Consider the following 22649-nt stretch of genomic DNA (forward strand, 5'->3'; position numbering starts at 1 on the left):
CTTTCTCCTTGAGGAATTTGATGGCTTCCTGTCTTACACTTATGACTTTCACCCATTTTTTAGTTTAATTTTGTGTGTGTGTAACAAAGTAGTCCAGGTTCATTTTGCTGCATGTCGCTGTCCAGTTTTCCCAGCACCACTTGCTGAAGAGACTGTCTTTATTCCATTGGATATTCTTTCCTGCTTTGTCAAAGATTAGTTGGCCATATGTTTGTAGGTCCATTTCTGGGTTCTCTATTCTGTTCCATTGATCTGAGTGTCTGTTTTCGTGCAAGTACCATACTGTCTTCATGATTACAACTTTGTAATATAGTTTGAAGTCTGGAACTGTAATCTATTATGTGATCTATTCTGGAGATGTTCCATGTGCACTTGAGAACAATGTGTATTCTGCTGCTTTAGGATGAAACATTCCCAATGTATCTGTTAAGTCCATCTGGTCCAGTGTGTCATTCAAAGCCATTGTTTCCTTGTTGATTTTCTGCTTATATGATCACTCTGTTGCTGTAAGTGGGGTGTTGAAGTCTCCTACTATTATGGTATTATTATCAATAAGTTTATATTTGTGATTAATTGATTTATATATTCCAGGTGCCTCCATGTTGGAGGCATAAATACAATTGTTAGATCTTCTTGGTGGATAGACCCATTATGATATAATGCCCTTCTTCATCTCTTGCTACAGTCTTTATTTTAAAATCTAGATTGTTTGATATAAGTGTGGCTACTCCAGCTTTCTTTTGGCGGCCATTATTATGATAGATGGTTCTCCATTCCCATACTTTCACTCTGCAGGTGTCTTTAAGTCTAAAATGGGTCTCTTGTAAGCAACATATACATGGGTCTTGTTTTCTTATCCATTCTGTTACCCTATGTCTTTTGATTGGAGCATTTAGTCCATTGAACTTTAGAGTGAGTACTGAAAGACATGAATTTAGTGCCACTGTTGTGCTTGTAGAGATGGACTTTCTGGTGATGTTCTCTGGTCCTTTCTAGTCTTTGTTGCTTTTGGTCTTTTATGTTTTGTTTCGTTTTTTCTCCAAAGAGTCCCCCTTAAAATTTCTTGCAGGGCTGGTATAGTCGTCACGAACTCCTTTAGTTTTTGTTTGTCTGAGAAACTCTTTATCTCTCCTATTTTGAATGAAAGACTTGCTGGATTAAAAATTCTCGGTTGCATATTTTTCAGATTCAGCATGTTGGATATATCCTGCTACTCCTTTCTGGCCTGCCAAGTTTCTGTGGATAGGTCTGCTGCAAACCTGATCTGTCTTCCCTTATAGGGTAAGGACTTTTTTCCCTCGTTCCTTTCATAATTCTTTCCTTGACTGTGTATTTTGTGAATTTGACCATGATATGCCTTGGTGATAGTTGGTTTTTGTTGAATCTAATGGGAGTTCTCTGTGCTGCTTGGATTTTGATGTCTGTGTCCTCCCCAGATTAGTCAAGTTTTCTGTTATAATTTGTTCACAGAAACCTTCTGCTCCTTTCTCACTCTTCTCATCTTCTGGGACTCCTATGATTAGAATGTTATTCCTTTTTAATAAGTCACGGAGTTCTCTATGTCTTGTAATGTGATCTTTTACCTTTGTTTCCCTCTTTTTTTCTGTTTCATTATTCTCCATAATTTTATCTTCTAAATCACTAATTCGCTTCTCTGTTTCATCCACCCTTGCTGCTAAGGCATCCATTCAAGATTGCATCCCAGTTACAGAATTTTTAATTTTGTCCTGACTAAATTTTATATCTTTTATCTCTGCAGAAAGGGATTCTATGCATTTTTCAATATCAACTAATATTCTTATTATAGTGTTTCTACATTCTAGTTCAGGGATCTTGCTTATATCTGTAATAATTTAGCCCTTGGCTGTCATTTCTTCCCGTTTTCTTTTGGGGTAAATTCCTTCATTTTGTCATTTTGGAGGAAGAAAAAAACTGATAAAATACAAAATTTTAATTTAAAATTAAAAAAATCAAATATGTAATACTATAGTATAAAAATTATCATTTCTAAACAGAATAAAATTATTTTCCTTAATGAAAATATAGATGAAATAACAAACTGCAGTTTATAAACTGCTATGAATTTCACCATATTTGTACTTTATTCGCACACAATGCACCTAAATGATGGGACTTACCATAAAAGTATCATATCTCTGCTTTATTACATCACTGAAATATTTCAGGGGGGAAAGACCCATCCAGTATAAATATAAATGAATGTCTGTTGATTTTTATGGAATAATTAAATTCCACTTTCCACCATGAACACCATGGAATTCTCTTGATACATACCTCTGGCTTCCATAATCCTGGTAATAGTGGGTAAAGCAGAGGATTCCTTAGAATCCTCTCACTGATGCTCTCAACACTCTCCCAAAAATATCCCATATGCTTAAAATTTTAAATCATCCTAGAAAAGCATTCTTTCCTCAAAAAGAATCTAACTTTATTTTTAAACATAACAGAATTGAAGCCTAAAGAGAGAAATTTTTGATTCTCACATTCAGAATAGAGTATCACACATGGAACAAAACTATGAAGTCAATGAATGTAAGGCCATGCTTTCTTCAATTTTATAATGCCTGGCATACAAGCTATACCCAAGAAACGTTCACTCAATGAATGTATGAATGAGTACATAAGAATGAATGCCTGAATAAGAGGAATGAATGAGAGAATGGGAAAAAACACAATTCTTAATATTTCATTTCTGCTTTTAGGCAGTCTGCATGGAAAGCATAATAAGTAGTAACTAAAGTTACATATCCTTAGTCACAATGGTTACTCTGTTGTGTCAAGGAGAAAAAGAAAACAAGGATGATGCTTCCCACCATGTGAGGCTTTCCTACTCGGGGAACAGTAATTTACAGCTTTCTGAAGTCATATATTTAGATTTTACCACTGTTTTCCAATCCTGCTTGCTGGATTTATGTGGAAGAATAGAAACTAAAATATGATTTTCAATTATAAATTACTATTTATACTGATTTCAATTTTATTTATCAAGAATATTTGCTTTTTACTATTAACTCAAATAATACTGTCTTAAAAGACAAGGAAGAATAATACATAATGCCTTCTGAATTAGTTTAAATGTTATTAGTTTAAGGTTTAGTCAACAGAAAATACTAACTTTTTAATTCTTCTTTTGTCATCCAGTACCAACACTTCATGGCATTAGAGGTAGGTAAGAGAAAATTAAGAACTGTATGGAACAATTTTAATATTCTGTTCATTTTAAACTATGCACTAACTATGGCATCTCGATGGACTTAATGAGCTAAGAAACATGATCAGACTTACTTATTCAGAGTAGTTGTCTTATGATGGTTCTAGTGGCAAGTAAAGCAGTAGTCACCTTAGGGTCATTTGAAGTGATGTCACTTCAAGTACAACATCAGTGACTCTAAGCCAGTTAACATTATGCTTCAGAACTACATCAATTAGAAGTATTAGTTTCTATAGTGGCTATGGGCTAAATAAACTATTCAAAATAAAGTACACAATATTTTTAAAATTAATTTACTTCTAACATAGCACTCATAATAAATGCTTTATAAAACAAATTACCATGGAACACTTAGTTTTTTCTTTCATTATATCACCATCAGAAGTTATTATGTAAACATAATCAAAAGACTAGTTATAGGAAATAATAAAAGGACTTTTCATGAACAGGTGAGTTATCAAGTGACATGACTGCTTTAATAGAGGAGGACACTGTACTCAAACTTTAGCTACAAAGGTATGACTACAAAGGACTCACTTGACTTACACAAACTGCAAAAAGGCAGTAGAATGTCTGGCATTTAATCTGTAATAAGAGAAACCTAAGACTACAAATGCTGAAAAGAATGTTAATAGAAAATGTAACTTAAAAAACTAGAAAACCATCAACAATTTCCTGTTGCCTGAGTTCCAAAATCTTTACATTAACTGTAGTATTTTTAGCTTAGTCTAAACCTCAGAGCTTCTCTGCAATTGATAATTCTGCAGTTGCTTCTTTTCTGATACTTTTTAAATTAAACAATGTAATTTATTTCTTCCTTATTCTTTTCCAAATTTCCATGAGTATAATTGTATTTAAAAAGAATTTTTAGGGATGCCTGGGTGGCTCAGTAGGTTAAGCATCCAACTCTTGCTCTCAGCTCAGGTATTGATCTCATGGCCTTGAGTTCAAACCCCATACCCAGCTCCACGTTGGCAGTGAAGCCTACTTAAAAAAAAGTAAGATAAAATAAGATGATTTTTTTAAAATTACACAAAAATTCTAGTAACAAGAGTAAAATCTCTTTATCTTACTTTGTTCATCTGTAATCACTTTACTTGATTTCCAAAATAATTACTTCTGAGCATGAAAAATAAAATAAATCAAGAAAATTTTAGAGCCTAAAATACAGATCAACAGTATTTTTGACATAAGATTGAGAGTTATTACCTGGATAAAAAACACATAGGGACTATGGTCATGGAAGATGGATCCTTCAAGTACCCAAAGTTTAGTGTGGGAATTGAAAAGGAACCAGAAAAAATGAAAAGGTGTGTGTTGGGAGTCCTCAGAGGTACCTTCTGGGTGATTCACTAGAAAGATTCACAGGATGCATTATACTCATAATTACGGTTCTTCCCCAATGGAATCACATAGGACATGCTTAATTCTTCCAGCAACAAATTCTGACAACATATGTGAAGCTCATTAGAGACTCAGTGCCCATAGTTTGTTTGGAGCTGTTCAGACAGGCACCCTTTGTCTAGCACATATCAAGATTCCAGACTCCCCAAAAGGAAAGCAGGTGCTCTGCATAAGTCACATGGTTTATAAAATTTAGGCACAATGAGCCCTATCATTTAAGGTAAGTTTTATGTCAGTATAGGGAATTGTCTGCTAGCTAAGTTCCAGATACTAGCCAACGATCAGCCTTGCAACCAGGCCCTTCTAAGGATAGTCAGTCCCAGACCTGCTTTTTTCCTAAGCAAGGAGGAACTAGTAAGATCAGAGGAAAACCAGAAGACTCTAGAAGCCAAGTGAAGAAAATACTTCTAGAAGTGGTAAGATGTTAGGTGGAGCAGTTAAGTTGAAAAATATAAGATTTGAGGGGCACCTGGCTGGTTCAGTCGGTGAAGCGGGCAACTCTTGATCTCGGGGTTGTGAGTTTAAGCCCCATGTTGGGTGTGGAGATTACTTAAAAATAAAATAAAATCTTTGGGAAAAAAAAAAGAAAGAAAGAAAAATATGAGATGTGAGAACCGCTCATTAAATGTTGCTATGTAATGGGCTATTACCTTGATCTTTGTGGGTGAGCAGCACAAAAGCAAGCCTGATTGGACAAGTTTGACAGAGACGAAGGTGAGAGGACTTGGAGATAATAAATATAAACAACTCTAACTTTTGCTAAAAAGAACCTAGAAATTGACAGTAGCTGGAGAAACATAAAGGATTTTATAAAATAGGAGATATTATAGCAATGCATAGATTCTGAAATAAATGATCTAACAGGAAAAATATCTGTGATTCAGATGAAGAACAAAATTGATGAAGTGATAGTATTTTCAGTCAAAGAGGAAGACAAGGTGCTATATAAGTAAAGCGGTTGGTCTAAGGCACAATGACAATCTCTGGTAATAGAAGACAAGGCAGAATATATGGTACAGGTGTGGGTTGGCTGACAGGTGGAAGGAGATAAGGGTAAATTCTAATTACTTCGATTTTTGCAGTGAAATACAAAGTAAAACCATGGGCTGGGGACTGGAGAATAGAATTTATACAGAGAGGAAAAAGATGAAACAGCTGCCTTGTAGAGTCAGACAGCGAACATTAGGGAAATTTAGTAGAACCAACAGGATTGAGGACCCACCTTGTATCAGTAGTCAGTACTTTATAAGACAAAGGGAAAGAAAGGCAAGAAAGATGAGGGGGTGCAAGGGAGTCAATATACTGGACCACAGAATTTAGACTGCATAAGGAAGGAAATAATGAAAGAGTAGGTCCATAAGGGAGTTGAATCAATCAATGGTAGGTCATAGTAATGTCCATTATTTGGAATGTCAATTACTTGGACTATTTGTTGGAGGCAGGGTACAAGATAAAATTAGCTGGAAAAAAAATGGAAGTGGTCATCAAAGAAAATATTTGCAACTATAATTCAGTTACTGGCAACATAAGTCTAGGATATGACAATTAGAGTAGGTAGCTAAGGAGCTGAAAACAGTATCATGAGATGAAGAAGTCAAGAAACTTAAGAGGTACTAAAGTCAAGCTGTATTACAAAGCTGTAATCATGAAGACAGTACGTACTGGCATAAAAACAGACACTCAGATCAATGGAACAGAATAGAGAACCCAGAAATGGACCCACAAACGTATAGCCAACTAATCTTTGACAAAGCAGGAAAGAATATCCAATGGAATAAAGACAGTCTCTTCGGCAAGTGGTGCTGGGAAAACTGGACAGCGACATGCAGCAAAATGAACCTGGACCACTTTCTTATACCACACACAAAAATAAACTCAAATGGATGAAAGACCTAAATGTAAGACAGGAGGCCATCAAATTCCTCAAGGAGAAAGCAGGCACCAACCTCTTTGACCTTGGCCACAGCAACTGCTTACTCAACATATCTCCCAAGGCAAGAGAAGCAAACACAAAAATGAACTATTGAGACCTCATCAAAATAAAAACCTTCTGCACAGTGAAGGAAACAATCAGCAAAACCAAAAGATAACCAACAGAATGGGAGAAGGTATTTGCAAATGACATATCAGACAAAGGATTAGTATCCAAACTCTATAGAGAACTTATCAAACTCAACACCCAAAAAACAAATAATCCAGTGAAGACATGAGCAAAAGACATGAATAGACACTTCTCCAAAGAAGACATCCAGATGGCCAACCAACACATGAAAAAATGCTCAACATCACTCATCGTCAGGGAAATACAAATCAAAACCACAATGAGATACCACCTCACACCTGTCGGAATGGCTAACAACTCATAACAACACATAACAACACATAACAACAACAGATATTGGCGAGGATGTGGAGGAAGAGGATCTCTTTTGCACTGCTGGTGGGAAGACAAACTGGTGTGGCCACTCTGGAAAACAGTATGGAGGTTCCTCAAAAAATTAAAAATAGAACTACCCAATGACTCAGCGATTGCACTACTAGGTATTTATCCAAGGGATACAGATATGCTGTTTCGAAGGGGCACATGCACCCCCATGTTTATAGCAGCACTATCAACAATAGCCAAAGGATGGAAAGAGCCCAAATGTCCATCGATGGATGAATGGATAAAGAAGATGTGGTATATATATACACAATGGAGTATTATGCGGCAATCAAAAAGAATGAAATCTTGCCATTTGCAACTACATGGATGGAACTGGAGGGTATTATGCTAAGTGAAATTAGTCAGTTGGAGAAAGACAAATATCATATGACTTCACTCATATGAGGACTTTAAGAGACAAAACAGATGAACATAAGGGAAGGGAAACAAAAATAATATAAAAACAGGGAGGGGGATAAAACATAAGAGACTCTTAAATATGGAGAACAAACAGAGGGTTACTGGAGGGGCTGTGGGATGGCCTAAATGAGTAAGGGGCATTAAGGAATCTACTCCTGAAATCATTGTCGCACTATATGCTAACTAACTTGGATGTAAATTTTAAAAAATAAAAATAGGGGAGCCTGGGTGGCTCAGTCGGTTGAGCATCTGGCTTCGGCTCAGGTCACAATCTCGCGGTTTGTGGGTTTGAACCCCGCATCAGGCTCTGTGCTGACAGCTCAGAGCCTGGGGCCTGTTTCAGATTCTGTGTCTCCCTCTCTCTCTGTTCCTCCCCTACTTATGCTCTGTCTCTCTCTTTCTCTCTCTCAAAAATAAACATTAAAAAAAATTTTTGTAATAAAAATAGATTAATTCACGATTGCAATGGGATAACACTGAAGAATAGTCTTTTTATCCATCTCCAAAAAAAAAAAAAAAAAGCAAGTGAGTACAAGAGACTATAATGTTGTAAATTTCAAAGATGTCAAGTTATAGGGAGGACAGGAGGCATGATAGTATGGAAGTCCCAAAAGAAGAACATGTCATTTACTCCAACTCTAAATTAAATTAGGTAAGAATGCAGTACAGCATCTGACACATAGTAAGCACTCAATATAGGTTATTTGGTAGTAGTAGGAACAACAACTGCAGCAACAGCAGAAAGAATATGGACTTTAATGTTTTTAATACATTTAATTCTTTATTTACTTATTTTGGGAGGGTGAGGGGGATTGGACAAGGGAGGGGCAGAGAGAAAGGGAGAGAGAGAATCCCAGTCAAGTTCCACAGGGCTCAATCCCAGGAACCATGAGACCATGACCTGAGCTGAAATCAAGAGTCAAACGCTCAACCAACTGAGTGACCCAGACGCCCCTGAACTTTAATATTTTTACTGACCTTTCAAATATTAGGATCTTTCTTAATTTAAATTACGGTTTTTGGTTTCTCTTGCAAACGTATAAAGTATCAGGAAATCTAAATTTTCTGTCAAATCCCAAAATACCTACTAATTTTAAGCACATCCTACTATGGAAAGCAAAGAAAACTTTCTCCCAGAAGCCCAATTTTTTAAAGTTGAGAAATACTGTATGTACAGCAAAAAGTACAACCTTAAGTAAAATGCTCAAGGAGTTTGTTCAAACATATGCACTCATAAAAAACTATTTCTTTACACCTCAGAAGGCACACTTATGCTCCTTCCCCATTAACACTCCCTTCCAGAGTTCACAAGTATTCAGACTTCTATCAGTGTGGATGTACTGGATCTGTTTCTTGAACTTCAAATAAAAAGCTTGTCATCTTTTGCATTTTACTTTCACTCAGTGTTATGTCCATCAGAGTTAGCCACGCAGCTATATGCAGCAGTGGTTCATTCTTTTCACTTTGTGTCTTCTCTCATTGTATGAATACAGTACAACTTTTTTTAATCCATCCTACTGTTATCAGGCATTTGAGCTTATTCATGCTGTTTGGGAGGGTGGGGAGAGCACTATTATAAACAAAATTCCATTGACATTCTTGTACATGCCTTTTAGTGGACACATGTATTTCTCTTGGCTATATTCCTAGAAGTAGAATTGTTGGGTCACTGGATAAGGTCACAGGGTTTAGTTGAGATTGCCAGTTTTTCCAAGTTGCATTATTATCCATTCCTACCAGCCACTGGCCCACTCTTGGTTCTGTAAGTTCTTTAAATATAAGACATCATACTTGTGTGTAATGATGTCTTACTGTAGTTCCAATTTGTATTTTCCTAATGACTAATGATGCCGAGCACCTTCTCAATGCATTTGGATTTCCCTCTTTTAAGAATAGCCAACCAAGTGTTTTGTCCATTTTCAGATTTCAGTCTTTTCAGATTTTCAGTCTTTTTCTCACTGATATGTAAATTTTATGTACACACACATATAAACATACATGAATCTTATACATATGGCTGCCTTTTCCCATTCTTATGTATTGTGATGAATAGTTTTCTCCACCAGGAGTTTATTGTTGCGGGCTGGATGGCTTTTACTAGAACAACAATGACATCTTCAATCCTATCAGGGTTCTCTTCCACAGTGTTGACAATCCTTTCCATGCAGTACCATATGTAATGAGCTATAAAGGTTCATACAACTCCCTGATTTAGAAGCTGAATTAAATATGTTGTGTTTGGGAGCAAGTAGGCCACTTCTACACCTTTAGTGTTGAACTCATGGGGTTCTGGGTAGCCAGCAAACATCAATGGAATCAATCTAGAAAAAAAGTTCTTATTGTCTAGCCCTTCTTGTCATACAACCAAAAGACTAGTAGCTGGTGTTTATCTTTTCCCTTCAAGACTCAAAGATTAGCAGCTTTAAATGTAAAGGCAGTCCTGATCATAAACCCAAATGCATTTGCACAAAACAGTATGGTTAGCCTAGCCCCTCCTGCCTTAAATCCTGGTGCTCGCTTTTTTTTCTTACTAACAAATGTCCTTTATGGCACTATTTCTTTCTTTTTTTTTTTTTTTTAAGAATAGGACATCTTCATCTGCCTTAAAACCGGTTCAGGCAAATATCCTTTCTCCTCAGTGATTTTCTTAGTGCTATCTAGAAACCTGTCTGCTGCCTCTTCATCAGCAGAAGCTGCTTCTCCTGTTATCTTGATTATTTAAGTTAAACATCTTTCCAAAATTATCAAACCGCCTCTTTTTGCCATTAAATTCTACACCTTTAGATTCTTCACCTTCCTTTTACTTTTAAGTTGTCACAAATCATGGTAGTATTTTTCTTTTTCTCAAATCATAGTAGTGTTTATAGGTATGACTTTCTTACAGCAATCCTGCATCCACATAAAAGCCCATTTTCAATATAAGATGAAAAGGCATTTCACAAAAAGTGCAAGGTTTTCATACCCACTGACCTAGCATGGCTTCATGAATTTCCTTTCCTTTTCTTTCTTTCCTTTTAACAATGGTTCTTACATTAGATTCTTTTATCTTGAAATGGCAGGCAACCATAGCTGCAGACCCTAATCTACATATCAAGCAATTCAATTTTTTCTTGTAATATGACTTTTCTCTGCTTCTTGGGAGCACTCCCAGCATCACAAGAGGCATTTTGTTTGGGTCCCATGGTGTAACTCAGTTTACAACATTGCACTAAACACAAAAACATGAGAAAATCACAAAAGAGATTGCTTTGTACCGCAATACATCATTTATTGAAGATGAACTGCCTTCTCAAGAGATGATCAGCATCACATGGCTTTTTTTTTTTTAATTTATTTAAGTAATCTCTATACTCAATGTGGGGCTAGAACTCATAACCCAGAATCAAGAATTGCATGCTCTTTCAAATGAGCCAGCCAGGCACCCCAGCATCACATGGTTTTTTAAGTGGCTACTCCCAACACTTGAGCTCATCACAACAGCAATAGAAGGTAGATACAAAATTATTACAGTACAACAGTATGTACTACAGTTAATTGTACACAGTTTCGATTTAATAGTGCATCTTGATATTTATTTACATTTCTTTCTCTTGTATTTGAAAGAGTGCACATACTCTGCGCAGGAGAGAGAAAAAGCCAAAGTAGACTATGCTGTCAACACTGAGCCCAACAAAGGGTTCCAAACTCACGAACTATGAGATCATGACCTGAGCCAAAATCAAGAGTCAGATACTTAACCAACTGAGCCACCCAGGTGCCCCTACATTTCTCTTGACTACAAATGACACCATATACAGTCTGTGTTCAGGGCATAATTTTGATAACTTTTAACTTTTAATAGATCTGTATACATTTTAAGACAATGAATGATAAAATAGACTAGTATCCACATATTTTTAACATTCACAATACACCTTTCTTAATTTTTTTCGATATTTCTAGGCTAAAAGGTTCATCTGTGAAATTTTTCAAATTGTCACAAATCTCCAAAAACGTTTCTCATATTTATTGAAAAAAATCCACGTATAAATAGAACCCCTGCCCCCACCGCGCCCAGTTCAAACTCCTGCTGTTCAAGGGTCAACTATATTTTATTCTATTTGTTGCTACGGCAAATGAAACTGTTCACTAAAGATTTCCAGATTGTTCTAATATATAACCAAAACAGCTTACATATTTTTTTATTGATCTCATATTCTGTTAACTTCCTAAGCTCATTAATTCTAATAGCTTTTTTGTAGATTCTTAGAATTTTCTCCAAACAGAATTATGTCATCTGCAAACAAGGGCAGTTTTTCTTCTTAACCTTGATGCCTTTTATTTATTGTATTTTTTCATCACGCTGGCTAGAACTTTCAGTACAAAGTTGAATGAGGTGATAAGAATACACATTCCTGTCTTGTTCCTTGTAAGGAAAGCTGACAGTCATAAACATTATGTATGATGTTGGCTGTAGGTTTTTCATAGATGTCCTTGTTCAGAAATCAAAATCTTTTATTCCTAGTTTGTTGACAGTTTTTATAATAAATCAGTGTTGGATTTGTCAAATACTTTTTCTGCGATTATTGAGATAATCATGTGCTTTTTGCCCTTAACTCTACTAATCTGGTGTATTAATTTAGACATGTTAAAACTAAAAACTTGCACTACTATGATAAAGCTCACCTGGGGGCGCCTGGGTGGCGCAGTCGGTTAAGCGTCCGACTTCAGCCAGGTCAAGATCTCGCGGTCTGTGAGTTCGAGCCCCGCGTCAGGCTCTGGGCTGATGGCTCAGAGCCTGGAGCCTGTTTCTGATTCTGTGTCTCCCTCTCTCTCTGCCCCTCCCCCGTTCATGCTCTGTCTCTCTCTGTCCCAAAAATAAATAAACATTGAAAAAAAAAAAAATTTAAAAAAAAAAAAAGCTCACCTGGCCAGAGTGTATAATCATTTTTATGTGTTGCTAGTTTCAATCTGTTAACATTTTGTTTAGGATTTCTACATCTATATTCATAACACATACTGCTTTGTAATTTTCTTGTGGAAACTTTATCTGGCCTTGATATCGGGATAATACTAGCCTCACAAAATGTGTTGGGAAGTGTGCATTTCTCTTTTAAATTTATCAAGTACTGGTATTATTTCCTCTTTAAATGTTTGGTAGAATTCATCAATGAAGTCATCCATGCCTGGGCTTTCCTTTGTGAAAGATTTTTAATGAAGAATTCAATTTCTTTACATGTTAGAGATCTATTTAGATTTTGCATTTCTTCTTGAATCAGTTTCAGTAATTTGGGACTTTCCAGGAATTTATCAATTTTGTCTAAGGTGTCCAACTTGTTGGCATAACAATACACTTGCAATATTAGTTAAGCCAACAAACACTAAAGATTTATTAGTGCTAACAGTTACGTGAAATTCTACTTGCATTTAATTTTTAACATTATTTCTATGCCACTTGTAAACAAAGTCAGGAAAAGAAAAGATTTCAGTAGTGACTATGATGGTTAATTTTATATGTCCACTTGGCTAGGCCATGTTGCCCAGATAGTTGGCCAAACATTATGGAGGGGTGCCTAGGCGGCTCAGTCAGTTAAGTGTGTGACTCTTGGTTTCCATTCAGGTGATGATCTCAGATGCAGACCTGAGACAGGCTTTGTGTGTGCTGACAGAACAGAGCCTGCTTGGGATTCTCTCTCTCCCTCTCTTTCTGCCACTCCTCTCTCCCAAAATAAACATTTTTTTTTAATTATTTTTTTTTAACGTTTATTTATTTTTGAGACAGAGCATGAATGGGGGAGGGTCAGAGAGAGGGAGACACAGAATCTGAAACAGGCTCCAGGCTCTGAGCTGCCAGCACAGAGCTTGACATGGGACTCGAACTCACAGACCGCGAGATCATGACCTGAGCTGAAGTCGGCCGCTCAACCGACTGAGCCACCCAGGCGCCCCCAAAATAAACATTTTTAAAAAGACATTACTATGGATATTTCTGTCAGAGTGTTTTTCAGGTGAGATAAACATTTAAATTAGTAGACTTTGACTAAAGCAATCTGCCCTCCATAATGTGACTGGGCCTCATCCAATCAGTGGAAGGCCTTAACAAAGACTGACCTTCCTCAAGTGAGAAGGAATTCTGCCAACAGACAACTTCAGACTTAGAACTGCAACATCACCTCTTTCCTGGGTCATGAGTTTTGCGGCTTACCTTGCAGATATTAGACTTTCCAGCCTCCATATAATCACAAGCCAATTCCTTAAATATACATTTACTTACTTACACACACACACACACACACACACACACACACACACACACACACCCTATTGGTTCTCTGAAAAACCCTGACAAATACAGTGACTTTTTTTTTAATTGCTGGATTTGAAGTAAAATTTATCTAAACTTAATCTAACATCTTATTCTTATCAAATTAATGAGATTTGATAGGAATTTGTTTTTCATGTTTCTTTTAATTAGTGAAATTTTATCAAATAACTTATTGAAAATACTAAATTTTTTTGTTGTTGTTTACTTACTTACACAGAAAGAAACAGCCTATGAGCAGGGGAGGGCAGAGAGAGAGCGAGAGACAGAATCCGAAGCAGGTTCCAGGCTCTGAGCCATCTGCACAGAGCCCAACACAGGGCTCGAACTCATGAACCATGAGATCATGATCTAAGCCAAAGGTGGATGCTTAACAAACTAAACCACCCACGTGCCAGAAAATATTAAATTTCTCAATTGATTTCTTCCCTCTATGAATTTTGTTTTTTTTTAATAAAGTTTCAACATTGCTACATTTAAAAGCCAACCTCTCTTCCAAGACACATACTCAGTAAATTTTCATGTAACATACTAAACATCACCCATGTGCCAGATACTTTGCTGGTCTTGGGGAGATAAACAGATACATAAGTTTTTGCCCAAAGGTACAGCATCTAGACAGTAAACAAGCAGGCATACAGTTTTAATATAACATAATAAGTGCTATATGACACCTTCTATATGCACCACACGTACCAGTTTGGTATACAATGAACTTTCTTTTCACCCAGAGATAAAGGCTGTTTAATTCAGTTTTATGCCCAAGTCTAGGTTGCCCCTTTTAACTCAAATTTCAGTTTCCTTTTTAGAGTATAACAGGGTCTTCACTATTTACAAGTTATTTCTGAGCTGCAAAAATTCTCTCCCCATGTTTCCCCCTGTATTATCATGTTTCCCCCTATATTCCCCCATTCAATCACAGCTGCCACAATTAGACAGAAGGGTAAGGACAACTTTTTCTTGCATCTGTAATAAAAACCTTAGCAGCAGACAGTAACTGCTCCAGGTCTGTCAAATAGATGCATTCCATTGCTTTTTAATCTCGAAAGGTTATGGCTATGTCCCCATACTATAAATCACAAAGATAGTATTTTCAAAAAGAGAACAGGATCTAAGCTACCACATGGAAAAGAAGAAAGGGCTATATACACACGTATACAGTCTAATCATGAAATTATATACAAGATACTGCTTAGCAAGAGAGACTGGACAACAGGGTTGGGAGGGTCACAATTTCCATGTTATATTGTTTTGTACTCTTTAAAATCATTTTGCCATATGCAAATTTTACTTAATATAAAATTCTTTTTATAAAACTCAAAATAAAGCAATGCTTTTTATATTCACCATTTGAACCAGATAATACATTTCAAAAGCAATGTAGTATCTATCTACAGATGTTGGGTCAAAAATATGTATATAAAAAACAATGTTGAAAATACTGGCTATATTATGTCAACTATTAAAAATGTCTTCCAGGATATAAAGCATTAAAATCAAAGCAATAATGCTCAACCTAAGGTAAAACACTCAACTTCTCTAAGAAAGAGAAAAGAGAAAGATGAGATTTAACTGAAGTACATAGATCTACACTTAAAAAGTTAATGACTTAAAAGTTAACTGACTTCAGCTCAGGTCACGATCTCACAATTTGTGAGTTCGAGACCTGCATTGGGCTGTGTGCTGGCAGCTGAGAGCCTTGAGCCTGCTTCAGATTCTGTCTCCCTCTCTCTCTCTCTCTGTGCCCCACTCCTGCTCACACTCTGTCTCTCTCTCAAAAATAAATTTTAAAAATTTTTTTAAAAAGTTAGTGAAAGCATTTCTTAATAGTAATAGTTATTAAATAATGAGTTAATAAAAGTTGAATTTCTTTTAATCATAAAATGATTAATATGCCTAGAAATGGTGTAGGAAGATAGAAAATACAATTTGCTTTTACAGATCGTTTTCAGCTAGCTAACTCTCATATTTCACTAAACCTGAGTTATTCTAACAAAGTCCTTACAAAGGACATAATTTTGTCAGCTTATATAGAGTAAGCCATGTACATGCTACATAGAATAAAGAATTTTGCTAGCCTTTATTTCTGGTTCCTGGGAAGTAACTTCTAAATCCTTGGAATATTCCAAGTGATGGGAGTGTTTTTGTTATTCATGGTAGGTTCTGCAACCCATATCCAATAGTTTATACTAATATGCTAACTCACGGTGAGCTCCTCTATAGTTTAGCTGAAGAGATGACATAGATGGGAGCTGGTCACACCAGAAAGACTACACCAGAAAGATGTGATTAAGAGGGTTAGACCTCTAAGCCATCTGACATCAGCCAGATCTCTGGGGAAAGTTGGGAGTATGGAGTCTGAGCCACAAAGGCAATGCAGTATCAATAAAAACTCCGGACACTGAAACTCAGGTGAGAGTGGCACAACAGTAGTGATGTGCCAGGGGGGTGATACAATCCCTGAGACTGGTAAAAGCTACATTTGGACCCTCCCAGACCACATGCTACACATTGCCCCCTTTGGCTGGTTCTGATTTGTAGCATTATGCTACAATACAACTGTAATCATTAAGTATAGCACTTTCCTGAGTTCTGTAAGTCATTTTAGTGATTTATCACGTTTGGCAGTGTAATGGAAACCCCATATTTATAGCCAGAATAGAGGATGGCTTGAGGACCCCAATACTAGCAGCTGATGTCTAAAATAAGAGAAGTCTTGTGGAGGGCTGTGCCCTTAATCTGTGAAGTTTGGTCCAACTCTGGGTAGCTGGTGTTAGAAGTCACTGTAATGCCTCTCAAATACTTTTGTGAGAGATATACAATGAGAATGCAAGAATGAGCCACGTGGATAAGCATTACCCATAAATATTACCACTAACACAAATGAATTTACAAAAAATCAGAAAATGCTTATGATAGCTGTACTATGAGCTATCAGATTTTCACTGGCTAGAACGAATATTGCCAGTATATTACTGATAACTACTATGCTTAATTACTTATTCAAAGTATGGTGTCAAATATATTTCACTGAATATGTAATTTCTAAATATGACCTTTTTTAGACCAGTTTGTGTTATAAGTCCTATCTGAGACCATGTGACAAAACTCTCCATTGCCAAATTATTTTCCATTTTCCCACTGTGAAAAACTACGTATTTGGTGTTCTTTCCAGTTTTATTGAAAAATAATTGACATATATCACTGTGTAAGTTTAAGGCATATAGCTTGATTATTTGATTTATATATATTATAGAATAAATACCACAATAGGTTCTGCTAACATCCATCTGCGTGTATAGATAAAATGAAAAGGCAAGAAAAAAAGAAAAGCTTATTCCTTTTGATGAGAACTGTTAGGACTTACTTTCAACATATTTCCTATAGATTACAGAGCAATATTAGCTAAAATCATCATGTTGTACATTATTTCCCTAGTACTTATATACATTATAAGTACCTTTTGACCATTATAAGTACCTTTTGACCACCTTCCAACAATCTATCCTACCTCCACCCTTCTTCACCTCTGGAAACCACATGTCTGATCTTTTTTTCTGAGTTTGGTTTTGTTTTCTGTTTAGATTCCACATGTGAGATCATACATTATCTTTTCTTTCTCTGACTTACTTCACTGACCATAATGTCTTCAACCCACCAACAGTGTGCAAGGGTTCCATGCCAGCATTTGTTAACTCAGTCTTTTTTTTTTTAAATCATTTTCTTAAGTTTATTTCTTTATTTTGAGAAAGAGAGAGTGCATGCATGCAGGGAAGGGGCAGAGAGAGAGGGAGAGAAAAAAATCCCAAGCATAAAGCCCACCACAGGGCTCGATCCTACAAACCATGAGATCACGACCTGAGCCAAAATCAAGATTCAGACACTTAACCAACTGAGCCACCCATGTGCCCCCTTTTATTTCTGTCTTTTTGATGACGGCCAATGTAACAAGCATGACATGATCTCTTTGTAGTCTTAATTTGCATTTCCCTAACGACTAGTGATGTTGAACATCTTTTCACGTGCATTTGGTCTAATTTTTAAGACCAAAATTATTCAAGCAAGAAGTCAGTAACTGAATGCTGATAAGCTATAAAATTAGTCAAGTTATATATTATTCTTTAATAAGATTCAATGTGCATCAAAATAATTGTTTCAGGGGCGCATGGGTGGCTCAGTCAGTTGAGCGACCGACTGCAGCTCAGGTCATGATCTCATGGTTTGTGAGTTCGAGCCCCGTGTCGGGCTCTGTGCTGACAGCTCAGAGCCTGGAGCCTGCTTCTGATTCTGTGTCTCCCTCTCTCTCTGCCCCTCCCCCACTCATGCTCTGTCTCAGAAATAAACATTAAAAAAATTTTTTTAAATAAATAAATAATAATTGTTTCAGTTGGCAACAAAAGAAACATTCCATGAAAATTCAATTCTACATACCCAACAGAATAGTTTATTTTTGCAATGGGGACCTTCATTTATTCAAAATATCTTAAGGGGTGCCTAGGTGGCTCAGTTGATTAAGCTTCCACTCTTGGTTTAGTCTCAGGTCACGATCTCATGGTTCATGAGATCAAGCCCCGCACTGGACTCAGGCTTAGCCTAGGCACTGACAGCACAGAGCCTGCTTGGGATTCTCTCTCTCCCCCCTTCTCTCTCTCTCTCTCTCTCTCTCTCTCTCTGCCCCTCCCCAGATCATGTCTGCACACGTTCTCTCTCTCTCAAAATAAATAAACATTTTTTAAAAATATTTTCCTTAAACACTGAAGTGCCAGGCACTGTGCTAAGTGGCAAATATACAATGGCAGGCAAGCTGGCATACCACTGCAATACAAGAGAGCTGAATAAGTTCAAAATTACACTTTATGGGGAAAACCAATGTGACAGAAACACAAAGCATGAAGAGCCACACAATCTGGGAAAAAGAATAAAAGGATAAAATTATACAGGAAACAAGAATACATTAAGGGTTTGAAGCAAAGACTAACATGATTCTAGATGTTTTTTGAAAGGACATTAAAGGGCAGTGCAGAGACTTAGTTGGGGGGCTAGGGAGGTTAGACCAGAAGCCAAAAAGAACCCTAGAAAAAAATCTGATGAGAGACAACGTAAGCCCACATAAAACAATGTTTATGGGATTAGAGAAAGGTAAATTTATTTTTAAATTTAGGTAGTAGAATCAACCAGACTTGTGTAATTACTTGCTGTGGGAGGCAAAGGGAACACAGAAGTCAAGGATGACGAGGTAGCCAGCTATCTCACTGGAGTACCAGAAAGTTTGAGAAGAATCAAGGTAATTTTGCACATGTTACTTGTGAGGCCATGACATCCAAGTACAGATATCCAATAGGAAATTAGATATATGGGTCTGGAGTTCAATTTTAAAAAATCAGGATTGGGGCGCCTGGGTGGCGCAGTCGGTTAAGCGTCCGACTTCAGCCAGGTCACCATCTCGCGGTCCGTGAGTTCGAGCCCCGCGTCAGGCTCTGGGCTGATGGCTCGGAGCCTGGAGCCTGTTTCCGATTCTGTGTCTCCCTCTCTCTCTGCCCCTCCCCTGTTCATGCTCTGTCTCTCTCTGTCCCCAAAATAAATTAAAAAAAGTTGAAAAAAAAAAATCAGGATTGGAATACAGACTTATCAGTTAGGTACAGACTGATAGCTTGTAAAATCTTTGAGTGGATGAGGTCAGTCAGAGAGTATATGAAATGAAAAGAAGGCATAGGACACAGGCCTAAGGAATATCAATTAAGGAACAGGCAGAAGTTATGGTCTTGAAACTAGACCTTTTTATTTTCCTATTTTAAGTTTGAGAGAGAACGTCAGCTAGAGAGGGGCAGAGAGGGTGAGAGAGCATCCCAAGCAGGCTCCGCGCTGTCAGCACCAAGGCCTAGTTCGAGCCCGAGCCCGAGCCTGAACCCAAGCCCACCAAGGGGCTCGATCTCATGAACCTCGAGATCATGACCTGAGCCAAAAGCAAGAGCCGAATGCTTAACCAATTGAAACACCCAGGTGCCCCTTGAAATTAGACTTTAAAGTCTCAATCATTTGTTTTTTTATTTTTTTATTTTTATTTTTACATTTATTTTTGAGAAACAGAGTGAGACAAAGCGTGAGCAGGAGAGGGGCACAGAGAGAAGAAGACACAGAATCTGTAGCAGGCTCCAGGCTCTGAGCAAGCAGTCACCACAGAGCCTGATGCGGGGCTCAAACCCACAAACTGTGAGATCATGACCTGAGCTGAAGTCCGACACTCAACCGACTGAGCCACCCAGGTGCTCCAAACTCTCAATCATTTGTGCATGTAATAAAAAATAACTCTTCAATTCTTAATATAATTCTCAAAACCTACACTTAAAAAAATAGGAGATCACAAAGTAAATGTTTATCATGCACCACTTATGTGCCAGTCAGCTTTTCCTGGCACAGTAACTTTTTAAAATAGATGCCAATTACTAAGATAAGGCAAGAGAGAGCTTAAATAACCTGTGCCAGGTCACAAAGACAGGACAGGTACAATCCAAAGGAAGTTGTAACCCAGAATGCCACAGTGATTCTGTCTAACCTTACTGTATAAGAAAATCTACTATTAAGCTTAAAAAATTATTTTTTGCAATAATCAAAATTTCACTTCATAAAACTTTAGGGTGAGAAGACAACCCAACATTTTTATATTAAAGATAAGGAAATTGAGGTCCTTGGAGATAAACAAGTTTAACCAAAATATAATACAGTACTTAAATTTAGAAAGACCTTGAACATGAAATACAAATCAAAACCATGATAAAATACCATCTCATACCTGTCAGAATGGCTAAAATTAACAACACAAGGGGTACCTGGGTGGCTCAGTCAGTTAAGTGACCAATTCTTGATTTTGGCACTCAGGTCATGATGTCAGTTCATGCGTTCAGGCCCCACGTGGGGCTCTGTGTTGACATCGAGGAGCTTGCCTGAGATCCTCTGTCTCTCTCTCTCTGCACCTCCCCTGCTTGCTCGCTCACTCTCTAAACTAAATAAACATTTAAAAAGAAAAAAAACAAACACAAGACACAACAGGTGTTGGCAAGGATGTGAAGAAAGGGGAACCCTCTTGCACTGTTGGTGGGAATGCAAACTGATGCAGCTACTCTGGAGAACAGTATGGAGGTTCCTCATAAGGTTAAAAATAGAACTACCTTGCAATCCAGCAAGTGTACTACTAGGTATTTACCCACAGGATACAAAAATATTGATTCAAAGCGGTACATGCACTCCGATGTTTATAGCAGTATTACCAACAATAGCCAAACAATGGAAAGAGCCCAAGGCTCCATCAACTGCTAAATAGATGAAGAAGTTGTGATGTATGTATACACAGACACACACACACACAGACACACACAATGGAATATTGCTCAGCCATCAAAAAGAATGAAATCTTGCCATTTGTAACAAGATGGATGGAGCTGGAGTATATTAAGATAAGCAAACTAAGTCAGTCAGAGAAAGACAAATACCATATGAATTCACTCATATGGAATTTAAGAAACAAAACAGATGAATATATGGGGGGTAGAGAGAGAAAGAGAGAAGGAGGGAGGGAGGGAAACAAACCGTAAGAGACTCTTTCTTAAATTTTTTTTTAAGTCTATTTATTTGGGGGGTGGGGAGGGGGGGAGGCATGGCAGGCAGAAAGAGAGAGAATCCCAAGCAGGCTCCACACTGTCAGTGCAGAACCCCACATGGGGCTCAAACCCACTAAACGTGACACCATGGTGTGAGCCGAAATCAAGAGTCAGACAGTTAATAAACTGAGTCACCCAGGAGACTCTTAAAGATAGAGAACAAACTGAGGGTTGATGGAGGGAGGTGGGTGAGGGATGGACCAGATGGGTGATGGTTATCAGGAGGACACTTGTTATGATGAGCACTGGGTGTTGTACTGAATTCTATTCCTGAAATGAATATTGCACTGTATGTTAATTAAGTAGAACTTAAACAAACAGTGAAACAGAAAAAATAAACTCATTTGTATTTAAAATAAAATAAATGATCCTGAAGAGTCAAAGCAAACTTGAGAAAGATAAACAAAGCTGAAGGTATCACAATCCCAGATTTCAAGATATACTACAAAGCTGTAAGGTACTGGTACAAAAATAGACACATAGATAAATGCAAAAGAATAGAGCATCCAGAAGGAAGCCCACACTTAAATGGTCAATTTATGACAAAACAGAGGTGCCTGGGTTGCTCAGTCAGTTGAGTGTCCAACTCTTGGTCTCAGCTCAGGTCTTGATCTCAAGGTCATGAGTTCAAGCCCCACACTGGGCTCCATGCTGAGTACATACATACTTAAAAATATGTATATAGATATATGACAAAAGAGTCAAAAATATACAATAGGGAACAGATAATCTCTTCAATAAATAGTGTTGGGAATATAGGAGAGCTAAATGCAAAAGAATGAAAGTGGATGACTTTCTTACACTATACACAAAAATAAACTCAAAATGGATTAAGACCTAAAGGTGAGACCTAAAACCATAAAAGTCCCAGAAGAAAACATAGGCAACAATCTCTCTGACACTGGTCTTATCATCATTTTTCTATATATGCTTCCTGAGGCAAAAAAACAAGAGCAAAACTAAAATACTGGGAATACCCTAAAATAAAAACCTTTCGCACAGCAAAGGAAACCATCAAAAAAACAAGACAACCCACTGAATAGAAGACATTTATAAATGATTCACCCAGTAAGAGACTTACTTTCTGAAATATATAAAGACCTTACACAACACCAAAAGAACAAATAATCTGGTTAAAAAATGAGAAGACATGAACATTTTTCAAAAGAAGACATAAAGGTGACTAACCGACAGATGAAAAGATGCTCAACA

At 37.1% G+C, this 22649-nt stretch overlaps 1 protein-coding gene and 1 non-coding gene across 2 annotated transcripts in view; both read right to left on the reverse strand.

Annotated features, from left to right (window-relative positions):
* CSPP1 (centrosome and spindle pole associated protein 1) overlaps window positions 1-22649 on the reverse strand; it is a 142275-nt gene that overhangs the window by 100103 nt on the left and 19523 nt on the right.
* LOC115506582 lies at window positions 14679-14807 on the reverse strand. The gene has a single exon (XR_003966434.1). It is a non-coding gene; the product is annotated as a small nucleolar RNA SNORA31 (small nucleolar RNA).

The sequence above is a fragment of the Lynx canadensis genome, chromosome F2, assembly GCF_007474595.2.
Source record: "Lynx canadensis isolate LIC74 chromosome F2, mLynCan4.pri.v2, whole genome shotgun sequence".
NCBI lineage: Eukaryota > Metazoa > Chordata > Mammalia > Carnivora > Felidae > Lynx > Lynx canadensis.